The sequence below is a fragment of the Marmota flaviventris genome, chromosome 2, assembly GCF_047511675.1.
Source record: "Marmota flaviventris isolate mMarFla1 chromosome 2, mMarFla1.hap1, whole genome shotgun sequence".
Lineage (NCBI taxonomy): Eukaryota > Metazoa > Chordata > Mammalia > Rodentia > Sciuridae > Marmota > Marmota flaviventris.
This window is the reverse complement of record NC_092499.1, coordinates 162,448,987-162,464,843: the sequence shown is the minus strand read 5'-3', so window position 1 is coordinate 162,464,843 and position 15,857 is coordinate 162,448,987. Positions and strand designations below refer to the sequence as shown.

Genomic DNA, 15,857 nt, shown 5'->3' with positions numbered 1-15,857 from the left:
AGTTCATTATATTAACATGATCCATGTGTGACCTACAAATTTTAGTCTGAGCTCTGGCTGAAAAGAAACACACTGGAAATTATTGGAAAATTGTGCAAAATCTGGACTTTACACAGTCTTCTAGGATTTCCTTTTAAACTCTAGATCTTCTGAATGGAATCTAAGTCTGGTCACAGGTACTGATCACAGGTTCTATGTCCACCCTGGCAAAACCTCTGACATCAGCAGGGTATTTCATGGTGTGGCTCCTTCTTACAGATATTCCCTTTTACATATAAAATTGGAAAGAATGGAAGGAGTTTTAGTCACTGCTATGACCAAAAGCCCTGACAAGAACAATTTCAGAGGAAAGAAAATTTATTTGGGGCTCAGGTTTCAGAGGTCTCAGTTAATAGTTGGCCAACTCCACCCTCTGGGCCCGAGATAGGCAGACATCATAGCAGAAAGGTGTGGAGGAGAAAAGCAGCTTAGGACATGGCCACTAGGAAGGAAGGAAGGAAGGAAGGAAAGAGAGAGAGAGAGAGAGAGGGAGGGAGGGGAGGGAGGGAGAGAGAGATATGGATGCTCATCAGGGACAAAATATAAACCCCAAAGGTACACCTCAGTGACTGACCTTCTTTCTACAATACCACATAGTTAATTCATTCAAGTGGAGTAATGCACTGATTAGGTTAAGAATCATTCTACCTCTAAGATTTCTTGCATTGTCTCACACATGAGCTTTTGGGGCACATTGCAACCAAATCATAAAAGAAGACTTGACACTAGGGGAGGAGGGAAGAGGGATGGAGTCCAACATAGCAAAAAATGTGAGCAAGGAAGCAAGAGCTGCATGTGTAGAGATCTTCATTTGTAGGGATGTGTAGGGTAGCACAGGATTGAAGCAGAACACAGAGGGCCTTGAATCTGTATGGCCAGTAAGTACTTTGTAAGAAGTGTTTTTTTCTTTTCTTAGTTCATATGCACAGTGACCCTAAGATACCAGGGAAGAGGAGGGCCTGAATGAGTAGCTTTTGTTTACAGATGAGGAAACTGAGATGCCAAGAGGCAGTGACTTAGCCAAGGTCAATAGTCATTAGAGACTGACAAAGTAATGGGCTCTTCAAATCTGGGAGAAATTGAATTTTTTCAAGATTTAAGCCCTTATGCCTGAAATATAATGGGGTGTTTCCTCAGGACTGTCAATACCACACTCAGGTAGGCTCCTAGAATTTTCCTTGAATTTCAATCAGCTGCTATGTATGTATGCACACGCATGAAAATAAGAATTAGGGCCTTCTGAAGCATTTTAAAGATCTCAGCCTCCTTATCTATTGGCTCCCTCCCCTTGATTTTAATTAGCAGTAGGATAAAGTCATGATCATTTCATGTTATTAAAGTTTCTGTTTTAATAAGCCTCGTTTCTATAACTGTGGCCAACTGCTTATTTCATGTGCAATATATCACCCCAGCTGTGTCATTCTAATGATTTCCCCAGCCATCTCACTATTGTGGAACTTTCTACTTTTTATAAGATTTTAACATAAATCCATAATTTAATTTAAAGTTGTGGAAATTATTAAAATTGAAATGTTCTTTAAAAATGTAATGGGGCATTATCTGCCTTTGCGTTGTGACATATTAACAGGGAAGAGAGTTCGGTGGCATTCCTCATTCCCAGAAATCATTAACCACTGTGGCAGCTTAAAGACAAGCATCAGTCTTATAAAACTTAGAGGTTTCATTTACCTTGTAGCCTTTGGAAAATCCATCGACTTATGAGTTCTGAAGATTGAGCAAGTCTGAATGGAGATACCTTGGGATGTTTCTAGAACTGAGAGGGATCTGGTCACCAGGGGCCATATGTCATGGATCGAACCCATGCGGTCAGTATGATTCACTCAGCAGTCAAGTCTTCCCAGTTCTAAACTCCCATAAATCCGGGACTGAAATCCTCTTACTAACTTTTTAAAAATCATCAAATTTGGCTGCATTGCATCAAATATGTCAGACTATTTCTCAACATGTCCCCAAATGATCTCCACACACCAATGAAAGTAAGACAGTTTGATGCAGGCAACCCAAGTATCCAGCAGTTACTGCAACCTAGTTGTTCTCCATGAAGCAGTGTGCCAGGCGCAAGGGCTTGAATACACACACACACATAGCTTGTCCTCACAGGCACATGTGCTGGCCCTTACAATTCATTGTTCAGGATCATTCCTTGTTCGTTCCTGTGCGTGCTTTGCTCCCATCTTCTAATCCAATGTATTTTTTAATGATTGGGTCAAGGTTGCTTTTTATTGACTCCTTTCCCTTGACTTCATTCATGCACCCAACAAACTCTTATTGAAAGTTTTTCACATGCCTGAACTGGGCTAGGTGCTGGGATTCAAGTGAGTAAGACTCAGTTTTGTCCTGAGTAACTTAAAGTCCTGTTAGAGGGATGGGCAGGTAAAGCAATAATTAAAATATGGCCAGAAGAAAACAGGAAGGAGAAGCTTTTGGAGCACTTAAGAAAGGAACCCGCCTAGTCCTAGGAACTGGTATAAAACCTGAAGGGTAAGAATTCAGCAGGTGAATAAACTGGAGGAAGATACAGTAGACAGTTCCAGGCAGGGAGGAGAGCAACTACGAAGCCTAGAGGTGGGGAATCAGAGCTCTAGAGTCCTGGCAATAACCTAGCATGAATGGACTGGCCACCTGGCATGGCCTGTTCAGCTTGGGGGATGCACTCTGGACCTGGGACTGTTTCCTGGGTTAGCATTCCACCAGTCCTCATGCTGGGGTCCCATGTACTGTGTGCTGGAATCTCTCTTCTCTTTGATCCATGGAGCTCTGCTGGCTGCCATGTAAAGTGATGTTGATGATACCAGAGAACTCCCAAGAGCCTCAAAATACCTGCTAATTCCCAACTTCTTCCTCCTCTACCATCTGTCTGAAGGTACCCTGCGCCACTGCACAACTTCATATGACACTCCCTGGGTTTCTTGCAACATGATACTTGCACACTTTTTTCCACCTTTACTGGTTTACATCACCTTTTCCATGAAACTCAGGATAGTCTATGTATGTCTTTATAGGCTAAAACACAAACTAAAGCTATTTTTTTAATTCCTTATATGATAAAAGAGAAACTTCCTGCTTTGCTCCACCCTGATTTCCTGGGATAGGCCTCCCGAGGTGGTAGGCACTCTTTACCTAGTGCAGGGCAGGTGACTTTCACAGTAGGTTTCATTCTCTGCCCAGTAACATCTAATCCCTGAGTGCCTCTCTTCTCCCAGAGAGCCTGGCCATCTCAACTTTGACAGCTGTCTGGAGGTGAGGCATCTTCTTAGACTGAGACTATACACTGTTCAGTGACTAGCAGTTACCAAGAACAGAGTGCACAGTATGTAGATGGTACCAGCATAGGCCCTAGGGAGCAGTGAGGCATGACTTCCAGCCAGGGTAGCAGGTACTGGGAGAACAGGCCCACTTGGTCTCTATACACAGTTAAAGGATGCTCCAGCAGTATTCACAGATAGTATGAAAACAGGCGGCAGGGTAGATAGGACCTGTGACCTTCTATTAGTTTTCTCTAGCTGCATAAAAATAACCACAAACAGTGGCTTGAAATACACTCATAGTTCTGCCAGTCAGAAGTTCTGGAACAATGTGGCTGGGCTCTCTGCTGAAGCTTTCATCAAGTGATATTGAGGTGTTTTGCCATGTCAGAGTTACTGACATAGATTGGGCTCTTATCTGGAGGCTCTGGGGAAGAATTGCTTTCAAACCCATTCAGGTTGCTGGCCAAATACAGCTCTTTGAGATTGTAGAACTGAGGTTCCCATTTGAGGCCCCGTTGCTGTCAGTTAGGGACTGCTCCAGCTCCAAGACCACCCACGTTCTAGGACTGTGTCTACTTTCTGAAACCAGAAATCATATTCCCCTCATGCTTCAAATCTCTGCTGTCTTCTGCTACAGGCCAGAGAAGACTATGCTTTTAAAGGGCTTTGGGATTAAATTAGATACACAGGAATGATCTCCCTTTTGTCATGTCACAGAGTAATCACAGGAGTGAGTGTATCTCATCAGACTCACAGGTTCTGTGAGTCTCAGTCAAGTGGGGAAAACTACACAAGGGTGAGGGTCATTGTGAATCTCCCCAGCATAGGCATGCAGTTTCCCCACCCTTGGTCTAAGTTGTAACTGGAATATAAAACACATGGCAGAAAGGTCACAGCAGAGCAGGTAGCACCTGGAAGAGAAACTACTCAAGAGAGCCCATTCACATTTGTTGGATGGGTCCGCAGCATGTGTACCCTCTCATCTCCCACATTTGTGCCCATACACCTGTGGTACAGTGTGTTCAGTGTGAAGTATTCAATAGAAGCATTGTCTGGTGGTGAAAAGATGGATGTGTCTACATCGTCTAATCCTTTGCCATAGGTTACTGTAATGAACAGCACAGCTCCATACTATAGTTGTAAAGTACAAATGCCTTCTAATGCTTGAGTTCTAAGCACAGAGCATACACTAATATTTGTTTTTAAAATTCACTTAAAATTTATTTTTCTTTTTCTGGTTGAAAAGTTTCACATACACATATACACACAAGTACAAAGAAAAAAATTTAATGTGTGTGTATACGCATGTGTGTACATTCACTTTAGTGAAAAGTCTCCCTTTCTTTTTCTTTTTTTTTTTTTTTTTGAGAGAGAGGGAGGGAGGGAGGGGAAGGGAGAGGAAGAGGGAGAGGGAGAGGGAGAGGGAGAGAGAGAGAGAGAGAGAGAGAGAGAGAATTTTTTAATATTTATTTTTTAGTTTTCAGTGGACACAACATCTTTATTTTATTTGTATGTGGTGCTGAGGATGGAACCCAGTGCCCCACACATGTCAGGTGAGCGCGCTACTGCTTGAGCCACATCCCTAGCCCAAAAGTCTCCCTTTTAACTAACCTCTATCTTCCAAAATCTCCTCTAGGATTGTCAGGGACTAGAAGGAAATTCTCCTTCAAAGATTAGCCTGACAGCCCCCTGGGAGACATCCTGCCTGGGAGGCATCCTGCAGCTACTTATCTCACCTGAGACATCCTGAGGCCACCTATCTTCCTGAAACCTATCTTCCTGAAACATCCTGCGGTTATCTCACCTTGTGCAGACATCCAGCAACTGCCGATAAGAGAGCTTCCCCATTCCCACCATATAAATACCCCTGTGTGAACAATAAAAGTTTGCAGCTTGATCAGAACTCCTGTCTTGCTGTCACCTTTCGTGTCTCTTGTCCCTTCATTCCTCCCAATCTAGGTTCGCTGCCCACGTTGATGTGTCCTGCCGGACGGGACATTTGGCGCCCAATGTGGGGCTCGAGCCTTTGACTGAGAAGGAACGCAGTCCTCCGGGAAGACTTGGCCAAGCGGGAGCGCGAGATCGCCTCGGCAGACACAACCGAGAGACAGATCCAGGAGGAGAGTGAGGACGACGCAAGGTGAGTGACCCACCATGGGACAAGCAGTTTCGTCACATGAGTTGTTTTTGTCAGGCCTCAAGGAGGCCCTCAAGACACGGGGGGCGTGTGTTAAGAAAAAGGACTTAAGATTATTCTTTTCATACATAGGAGAATTGTGTCCGTGGTTTCCCCTTGAAGGGACCATTGATGGTAAAAGATGGCTTAGAGTAGGAGACTGTTTAAAAGATTATTATGAATCCTTTGGCCCAGAAAATGTGCCTGTTCCCACCTTTTCTTACTGGAACCTAATTAATTAAAAAAAAAAAAAAAAAAAAAGCTTAAAAAAAAAAAAAAAAAAAAAAGAGAGAGATTTTTTGGCCTTTATGTTCTAAAAGTTTGTGCTAGGAGAGTGAGAAAAAGGGAGAGAAAATGTGATGTTTACCTGGAGAGAAATAAGTTTCAATTTTCTATTGTTTTTGTCAATACTCAGAAAGTATGTAGGGACCTTTTTACTACTTGATTGTCCTATGAATCAGAATGGCTGTAACTCAGCCACTGGGGACAAGAGACTTTAGCCGCTGCTGCTTGCTGCTCGCTATGGGGTCCTAGCCCCTGCGGCCAACAGTGCTTTTAACCCTTGAATTACTTGACCTAAATGCCAAACACAGACTAACTTAAGATCTGATGGTAATGCTAGCATTTGCTGCTAAAAAACCTTTGGAGCACCCACGTGCCACAGAAAAAAGTGCAGGATGTACACGAGCTGCAACCGCAGGTCGCAGAGACAGAACAAGCTGCTACCGCAGTAAGATCTTGGCCAGGCGGGGAAAATGCAGACAAAATCAAACAAAATGCAATCGGCTAGGAAAACTTGGGGAACTTTTGCCCCGAAAATGGGCAGCGGACTCCATGTTGTTTGCATCACCATGGTAACCATGGGGTGCCTGGCCAGAAAAGCGGGCTTCCTGGTCCCACCTCCCACACTTTCGCGGGCTTCCGATTGGTTCTTCCACAGTCACTCAGACGGGACTTCTAGTCCCGCCTTCCAGCCACTAACCTGTACTACTGTGTTTCAGATTTCTAGCGGAGCTGTTCAGAACCTGTATTTTTAAGAATGCCTACCTGTAAATGCTAACGAAAGATATCTTTTTCAGACAAAATTTAATTCCACAGCTTTCTATGTTGCAGCCCTAAATTTAAGTTAGTTCTGAGTTAAATAACCTGACTTTTCTCTATAGTTGTGTTACTAAATAATGTTCTATTGATGAGAGATATCAAACATGCTTCTTTATATTTTACTTTTAATTTTGGAGGTTATGAGGATGCATTTGCTCGCCACAGGAACAAAGCCGGCAATGTTCCTGTGATGACCAAAAAATCCTTATTCTCATTCCTAACTATAAAAAATAAATATGTATACTCAACAAGGATTTTATTTCAGTTACATTAAGTGAGGTCACATAGAAGAGTGCACTCCTAGTTAAAAATAAATTAAAATGGATCCAAATATTTTAAGACCACGTGGTTACATAAAATTAATACAATTATAAGTTATGTTCTTATTCTTAATATATATATTTTTAAGATATTTAGATAACCTATATTTGTTAATCTATAAAATAATTAGCACATGCCTAATTGATTAGTTAATATATATTTGCCTAATTGTTTTTCTTCAACAGAAAACCCATTATTTATGTTTTGTATTTACATTTATCAGATACTCTGCCTTTTCAGTTACAGATATTTGAGATAAATGTGTTTACTATAAATTTGCTTTTAAGTGAAAATACAATCTTCAAGTTACTGTTCAAACTCATAAGATGATAATTATAATTATGTCTACAAAATATCTAAGGATTTTAACTATATTTTCATTGATATTTCTTATCAAAGTACAATAATTTGTTTATAGATTCTAAGGTTTTCAGAAATTGTTCCAAGTATAACAAAAAAAAAAAAAAAAAAATTTCTAAAAGAAAAGGATGCTTCAACAAAGAAAAAGCACACATGGATCCTAAAAAGAAAGAAATCATCTTTGGGTAAAACAAGGTCTTTATATTCATATTTCAATGATAAAAGTATTTTCCTAAGTAAAAAAGATTTTTATATTGTTATCTAAACAGACGATGTAAAAAGTTAGAAAGATTAAAAAAGAGATTTATATATACTAAACTGACTATAATTAATTTAAGGGTATTTCAGGCTATTTTTCCTAGTTTAACTATACTAATGTGAGCTAAGATTTTGTCCATATTTTGACATGATAAGCACCTATTAAAATGTAAGTTTATTTCTTTAAAGTAAGATCCTTATTGCCTAATAATTCTTACTGTTTAAGACAAAGATTAGTTTTGGTAAATAAATTCACATTGTTGATTAAACATTTAAGTATATTGAACTACTAACTTAAATCCGATTTTAACAATTGTCCTTAGAGACTAAAATCAATTGATTCTAAGACACTGAGATACTAATTTTTACATATTTTGTTTGTTAGATAATCATAAAAAAAAAAAACAAACACATAACATTTTATTAAGATTAAGGTTCTCCAAATTAAAGTTATATATTAATTTTAAACAATAAAGGTTACAAACTTAAAAAAAATTCATTGATATTATATAAGTTCTCTGACTAGATCTATTGTCCATAAAAAATACAGTAAGATTTATATACTGCTCCCTACACAGGAAATAACCTTAATCATATTTTTTAAAGACAATTAAGAGATACCTATTTAAAGGATAATATTCTAAAATACAGAGATTTTGGGATCGCCTTAACCATGCATTATTTGCCCTTAATTTTCTTACCCTAGACAGTGAAGGCCATTCGGCCACAAACAGACACTGGCATCCCTAGTCCAATTCTGTTCGCCCACCTGTTATGTGGCGCGATCCCCTTACAAATAAATGGAAAGGCCCAGATCCTGTCCTCATCTGGGGACGAGGCTCAGCTTGTGTTTTGGACCAAGAGCAAGCAGCCCCAAGATGGTTACCAGAACGCCTGGTTAAACAGGTTAATGACTTACCTCAACCCAGGGACGGAGGCCCTCCCCCTGAGGACAAATTTTCCTCTTTTGCAGATGCAGCCAACAATCTGTGTGAGGATCCTGCTTAAGGCACTTCTGCTGAACAGGTTTGTATACGGAGGCCTTAGCCCTCCACCTTCCAACATCAGGGAGTACCTTTTTGGCCCCCCCTGTGAATGCAGGGGAGGATCTTGGACTCAGGCTCCCACTAGTTGGACCCAGACTGCTGACTGCTTGACTAAGGTGGCTTACCTCCATGCCGAGGTTGAGTTCATCAGCCTAAATGGGTATGTGTTAACAAGCCAAAGATTATTCCCCCCAGTACAAGTAAAGCTCTCCAAAATTGTTCTGCAACTTGTATGCATACCCAGGCGATGCATGTCTCTTGTTATGCGTCAGCCTCAATTTGTGTTAACAAGCAGGGAGAACAATTTTTTGAAGCCACCCTAACTAAAACTCATGCAGCAGAGGGGACCACTATTCATTATACCCCCCTCCTCTTTGACCGGGGAGGAGAAGGCATATATACCAAGTTACAGCCAGCTGGGTGCCAAGGCACTGTTGGTAAACCCTCCTGCTGGCCCATTAAGGCCCCTACAGGGGTCTCTGATGGTGGAGGACCCACTGATGCTGTCAAGCATCTTCAGATAATCAAACTTTTGAAACCCCAAATCCCTGAGCTCACATATCACCCCTTAATGCTGCCTAAATCCCAGCTCCCAGATTTAGATACCAATACATTAGATATTTTGGAAACTACCTTCTCCTTGCTTAATAATTCCAACCCCACCCTTGCTGGTGATTGCTGGCTTTGCATGACAACAGGGGCAATCATGCCTATGGCAGTTCCTATTAATTCTATCATAGACAATGATAATACATGCCAACCTGGATTTCCTTTTAAAGTACAGCCTATAGGCACTTTTACATCATGTCTTTTAGGCGCGATGCAGAATAATACCTATGATATTGATGTTGGAGTTACTTCCTTTGGAAATTGCTCAACAGTAAAAAATTATTCCTCACCCACCCCATCTCTTTGTCCCCCCAATGGCACAGTTTTTATGTGTGGAGGAAACTCAGCCTTCCCCAGGCTTCCAGCGAATTGGACCGGTGGCTGTGTTCTTGCCTTATTACTCCCTGATATAACTATTGTCCCAGGAGATGAACCTCTACCCATTCCTAGCCTAGACACCTTAGTCAAAAGACACAGGCGGGCAATACAGGCCTTACCACTCCTTGCCAGCCTTGGAATAACAGCTGCTGTGGGCACAGTTACAGCTGGCTTAGGCACGGCTATACACTCTTACCGTCGCCTATCTCAACAACTTATAGATGATGTACAAACTCTATCAGGAACTATTAAAGATTTACAGGACCAAATAGACTCCCTGGCAGAAGTGGTCCTTCAAAACAGACGAGGCTTAGATTTGCTGACAGCTAACCAGGGAGGTATTTGCTTGGCCTTATGGGAAAGATGCTGCTTTTATGCCAATAAATCAGGCATAGTACGCACTAAAATTAAGCAGCTTCAAGAAGATCTAGAAAGGAGAAGAAGGGAACTATTTGAAAATCCCCTCTGGACTGGGCTTAATGGATTTTTACCCTACCTTCTTCCCTTATTAGGCCCTTTGTTGGGTTTGCTTTTAATGGTGTCCATAGGACCCTGCATTATAAATAGGCTGGTACAATTTATTAAAGAACAGATTAATATTTTGGCCTCTAAGCCCATACAGGTTCACTATCATCGTCTGGAGATGGAAAACCGCGCTGCCAACATTTGAAAGGATGTTCTACCCTTCTTTCAGGCTTATTTCTTAAGTTTACATCCCCACAGATCTCTCTTTCTTATATAAAAGTATAAGTAACAGCTCTGACCAACCATCTTCTGCCCTTGCCATAAGGGTTCGCTCTTCCATGGGCCCCTCCGCTTGGGGGAGGACTCACCCATGGAGTGAGGACGTTAGGCCATAATGACAGAGGGTGCAGGAAGGACTGCAGGAGGATGGATCCACGGATCCCAAAACCCAAGACCTCTGAGTGACACGCTCTGGTGCATGGCGGTTGGCATGCTCCCCCCTCAAAGCCGTCTCCTCCAAAAACATGCCAAGGCCACCACGAAATCTCCTAGTGAAGATGCTCGCTCAGATCAGGAGATATTCTAAGGCCTTCTAGAGGAACAGAGCCTCTATCACCCCCTAAAAACATGGCCGGTAAGGTATGGTCAAATATTTTATATAAGAAAGTGGGAGATGTCAGGGACTAGAAGGAAATTCTCCTTCAAAGATTAGCCTGACAGCCCCCTGGGAGACATCCTGCCTGGGAGGCATCCTGCAGCTACTTATCTCACCTGAGACATCCTGAGGCCACCTATCTTCCTGAAACCTATCTTCCTGAAACATCCTGCGGTTATCTCACCTTGTGCAGACATCCAGCAACTGCCGATAAGAGAGCTTCCCCATTCCCACCATATAAATACCCCTGTGTGAACAATAAAAGTTTGCAGCTTGATCAGAACTCCTGTCTTGCTGTCACCTTTCGTGTCTCTTGTCCCTTCATTCCTCCCAATCTAGGTTCGCTGCCCACGTTGATGTGTCCTGCCGGACGGGACATAGGATCCCCCAAATTTTACCATTATTTACTGTTTTTTTTTAATGGGTGTTTTCCAGAGCATTTTATATCTACATAAGCAAATGTAAATATAGCTGCCCCCACTTCAACTTACACAAATAGGGATACAAAAGAGATGCTCTTCTGAACTTCATCTTATTCATTTAACAGTTTATACAAAAGATAATTCTCCACAAGTTCATAAAAAGTTACTCATTCTGAAAGTGATTTTCTAGCTCATTATTAATGGACAGGTAGGCTATTCCAATCCCTGTGGCAGTTCTATAAGATCATAAACCATAAAAGGGAGAGGATTTTTCACTACTTTATCCAAAGGATGCATACTAAATATTCAACATGGTGTGTGGCACATAGTAGGTGCTCAGTAAGTTTACCAAATGAAAGACTGAAGGATGGAGAATATTAAAAATAACATTTTGATAAATAAGATTTTATCTTGGCAAGTAGGTCACTAAACCTACAGGGTAAATTCTTAAAGTGAATTTTTGGGTTGAAGGGTATGTGTGTTTTTAAGATTTTGATTAATATTACCTAATTATTCTCCATAGGCCCTGTATCTATTTATAATCTCTCCAGCAATGTTGGAGAGGAGGCAGTCAACATTTCTGTTTGACCATACTCAAGAATTTGAAAAAAAATCTTTGGAAGATCATCCAATCCTTTTTCCTGTCCTCATAAAATCAGCAATATTGTAGCTAAGGAATCTTAGCTAGATCCTCTGATTCTTTAACAAAGGAAGGAACTGCAGAAGGTACGTTGGATTAGAAATCTATATATCCTTAAATATCCAGTCATCTTTCTGAAACAATTTATCCATGTCTCTGTGAAGGATCATGTCCAGTTGAGTTTCCAAATGCCCAGAATTCCCAGTTACACTTCAAAATAATCTTAATCTGAAAGTGGAATCCATTTTTTGGGCAATATAAACTTTCAAATATGGGGAACAAGGTCAAGGAGAGGTAAAGGTGGCCCTAAAGGAAGTTGGTTGGGGAAGTGGTATGTCTAAGGGTTTGTTACGCTAGTGACCCCAATTACCCATGCTTCCTGGGACTCACATTCTTGTGTGGCTCTCCCTCTTGAATTTAGGTGAAGCCTATAACCTACTTTAGATAGTAGAATGCACCGGAGGTAATGCTTTGAGTGAAGAAGCCAACCTGGGTTGGATGCTCCAATACTCTGGCTGAGTACCATCCTTATTGAAGCAGGATTGGAATGTAGGCACATAAGTGGTTTGACTGGGTAAGAGCTGAAGTGGATCAAATATTCAGCTGATTTGAGAACCACCCAGAATCATAAGCAATAAAATGGTGGTCATTTTGAGTCACTAACTTGTGAGGTATTTTATAACACAAGGGTAGATAACCAAAATATATGGGTTTGGGAGTAAGGCAGGAAGATGAGGGAATAAATGAAATCAGTCAAGGTGGAATGAAAAAAAGTTTCTTTGGTTTTTATTTATAATTTACGATTAGACATAAATTAATGTCCTATTCTACTTCATGCCAATATCTTCCAATCCTTTTAGTATTTCTAATGAATAATTCTGTTTTAGCAGATACTTCTTTTCTACCAGCTACTTTTACTATCCTAGGTTTTAAAGTAAATACTTGAAATAAGTAGTCCTCATTTGAAATACAGCATTTATTTCTTGATGTCATGGAGAAGTCTGAGAGCTCCCAGTTAAAATTCATCAGGGTGAAAATGTTAGTCTGTGATTACAGAATCAGAACTATTTATTATAGCTATTCGGAGAACCTTCTTTATGAGTTTAATGACATAAGCATATTGTATTGAATTATTATGGTACTGCATCAATTGGATTCATAAATTTAATATACTCAGTCTGGTTCACACATTCTAATAAAACCCAGCAAGCTTTAAACATTTTATAAGGGATGTGTGTTTAAAGTCCATGTGATATTCAATTTTTACAGGTTGACATTCTTGCTTGGAGTATTAAATAGCTTTGATGATCATGATGACCCAGTGGGTGGCAGAAAACCTACTAACAGACCAGCCACATTAGAGAGACAAAACCTGCTTGAACATAGAAGCTGACTTATCTCCTCTCCAGAGCAAATTCCAAGCCATCTCATTTTCCCAGCTCATAGAGGGGAAGAGTGGGATTCCATTTATTTGTACCTGTGAGCCAGGAGTTAGGACATGTGACAGCTGTATGGGAAGAGGCTGTGGGCTTTCTGGGATATTCCCATGAATGCCACTTCACTTGATTGAAAGAAAAAAAAGGCAGGGGGTGGGGGTGGGGGGAGGATGCGTGGGAGGAGTCCAGTTCCCAGTGCTCACTGAAGGTCTTTAATTTGTTACTGTGTTTGGTTCTAGGTGAAGGAAAGGTTAACAGGCTCAACTTAGGTGTATAATAACTCAACAAGGGCAGTACTGAGGAGAGGGCCAAAAAGAGAGCCCTGGGGGCACACCCTGGCCTGTCTGGACTCTGGTTTCACAGTGTGAGCGAGCTCCTTGGACACTCAGCCCTCTGCAGCCACCGCTAGGCAGGGAATGTTATAGCTCACGTATCTGGAGTCAGCCCTAACTCCTCTGCATCTCAGTTTTCTCATCTGATTATAGTATCTTCTTCTCAGGATTAGAAAATTAAACGAACTACTCTTTGTGAAGTGTTTGGCATAAGGTCCAACTCACAGTACTTAGGTAATAAGTATCTACATTATTATCTGTAATCTATGTTGCATTGTCCTTGGGGAGCCAAGAGGCAGATGTTCATCTTCTCCTCTTTCAGACATTTAAAACACATGGAATTAAAATGTGAAATATATGACTTAAATGTTTTCCCCTTCAAAGAATAGAAGAAGACAGTAAGAAATTGGATTTTTTCCCCTCCAAATCTCCTTATATTGGATAGAGGCAGACCCTTTATTTCAAGAGTTGCTTTAGAGCAACAAAGAGTTAACATGTTTTCAAAATGGGAAACTACATTTAAAAATAAATTGAAAATCTAAATCATACCAGGTAAATGAATTATCCCCCAAAAGTTGGTTTTAGGACAAATTTTAGATACAGATATTCTGAAAACTATATATATTTGGGGAACTATAAAATGCAAAAGCTACTATTGTTTTTATTTCCAAGCTCATGGCTCCTTCTAGCATTCTTCAGAATTTCCTGACATTCTAAGATCTAGTGACTGCTCCAAATGACCAATTTGACTGAAACAGACTTTCAAGTGAGAATCTTGTCCTGGGTACCTCTTGGCCACAATGTACTTGAACTCAAAATAATCAGGCACTAAAAGACTTGTCACTGAATCATTTGCTGGCATCTCAATCTCCCTTTTGGTGGAGCCACAGACAGACATGGATGCAGCTATACATGGATGCAGGAATACTGGATGACTTGATCCCGCCTCTCCCTGAGCTGTGGCTGTGGTTGAACAGAACAAGTCTTCCCTTTAATATCTGACCTAAGGTAGTCTGTATGTTGATGGCAAATTCCCTTTGGTTAAAATTCAGCTGGCCTTGGCTATCTGAATAACACTGAGTTCCTGAATTCAGGGCAAGGGGGCAAGTTTGGAGACTGGGGTGGGTTGGGGGAAGACCTGTTGCCCTCTTTTTTGTTCTTTGGACCAGGGGTGCCTAATGATCCCTGTGGAACTATTTGCCTTGAAGATTACCCTCCTGCTTTGGGGGTTATTCTTCAGTGTTAGGCACTGCTCTATGTCCCTGGGGGAAGCCATGGTCAAGCCCCAGGTGTGCAGAGAACTAAGGCACTCAGTGGTGGGCCCATGACCCCACCCAATAGAGAGGATTAGTCAGGGGTCAGGATTATCTGCACCAATGATCCCCTTCAATGGGGACAATGACTGAGGCCTAGCCATGTCAGGGAAGACAGCAGCAGGGAGAAAGGTAGTTCAACTTCTCAAAGGCAACATGTCTAACTCTAAGAAGGATGAGATGAGGTGTGAATTTCACACAGGAAAATGCAAATAAAAACCCCTTTTCTAAACAGATATTATGTAGAGAATCATAGAGAATTATGAAGCTAAATTCAAAAATACACATTGCTAATGCATGTATATCCAGTATGATATGATGCTCTTAAAGACACTATTCATTAAATGACTATGCACACAATGGCTGTGAGGTAATGCTAACAAGGCTCGATAATGAGTGGCCCCTCCTCAGGACCTTACCTTGTAGAGTACTTCACGTTCACAATATCTTCTTCTTCCTTCCTTTCCAAGGGAAGGTTACTGAATTACTCCAAAGAAAGAAGTATACTGAGTCATGATTTATGCTTTCAAATCAAACTTTGGAAACTCTTTAAAACTGTCCTGGCCATCTCTTAAAATTTGAGAAGCTGATTAAACATGTGCTTACTCAGACATACATGTTTGGCCCTGTTAAACACTGAAGCGAAACCCAAATCTGTGTAAGCATCCATTTTTCAGTCATCAAAACCTTGAAGACCAGTATCTGTTTTCACCTGCAATGTGGTGAAAGTAGTGCCAGAAAAGTTGGAAAGAAGCAATGGGTGAAAGTGGATAGAAAGAAGAGTCCAAATCAAAGGTAAATCTAACCAGTTGGAAGATCTTGGAAAAGGTTATTGGGCTTTTAATCTAAAACATAATGGAATAACTGGGGCTATGTTGACACCCACAGTTTCTGCCACATGAAAATTGCCCTTCAAAGTAAGAAATGTCAGTATGTGTTAACTAAGCTATTACTTGAATGTGGCTTAGATTATTTCAAATAAAAAACTGTGTGAATAAGTACAATTTTGTGAACTGGAAAATAAACACTATAAATAG

At 40.8% G+C, this 15,857-nt stretch overlaps 1 protein-coding gene and 1 long non-coding RNA gene across 3 annotated transcripts in view; one reads left to right on the top strand and one right to left on the bottom strand.

The window, feature by feature from the left end:
• The window catches only part of Kif16b (kinesin family member 16B), a 300,714-nt gene that overhangs the window by 8,062 nt on the left and 276,795 nt on the right, over positions 1-15,857 (bottom strand). The gene's annotated exons all lie outside the window — the stretch shown is intronic.
• LOC139704752 (uncharacterized) lies at positions 5,346-10,960 on the top strand. Its single transcript, XR_011706738.1, has 3 exons — positions 5,346-5,448; positions 8,498-8,550; positions 10,171-10,960. It is a non-coding gene; the product is annotated as an uncharacterized lncRNA (long non-coding RNA).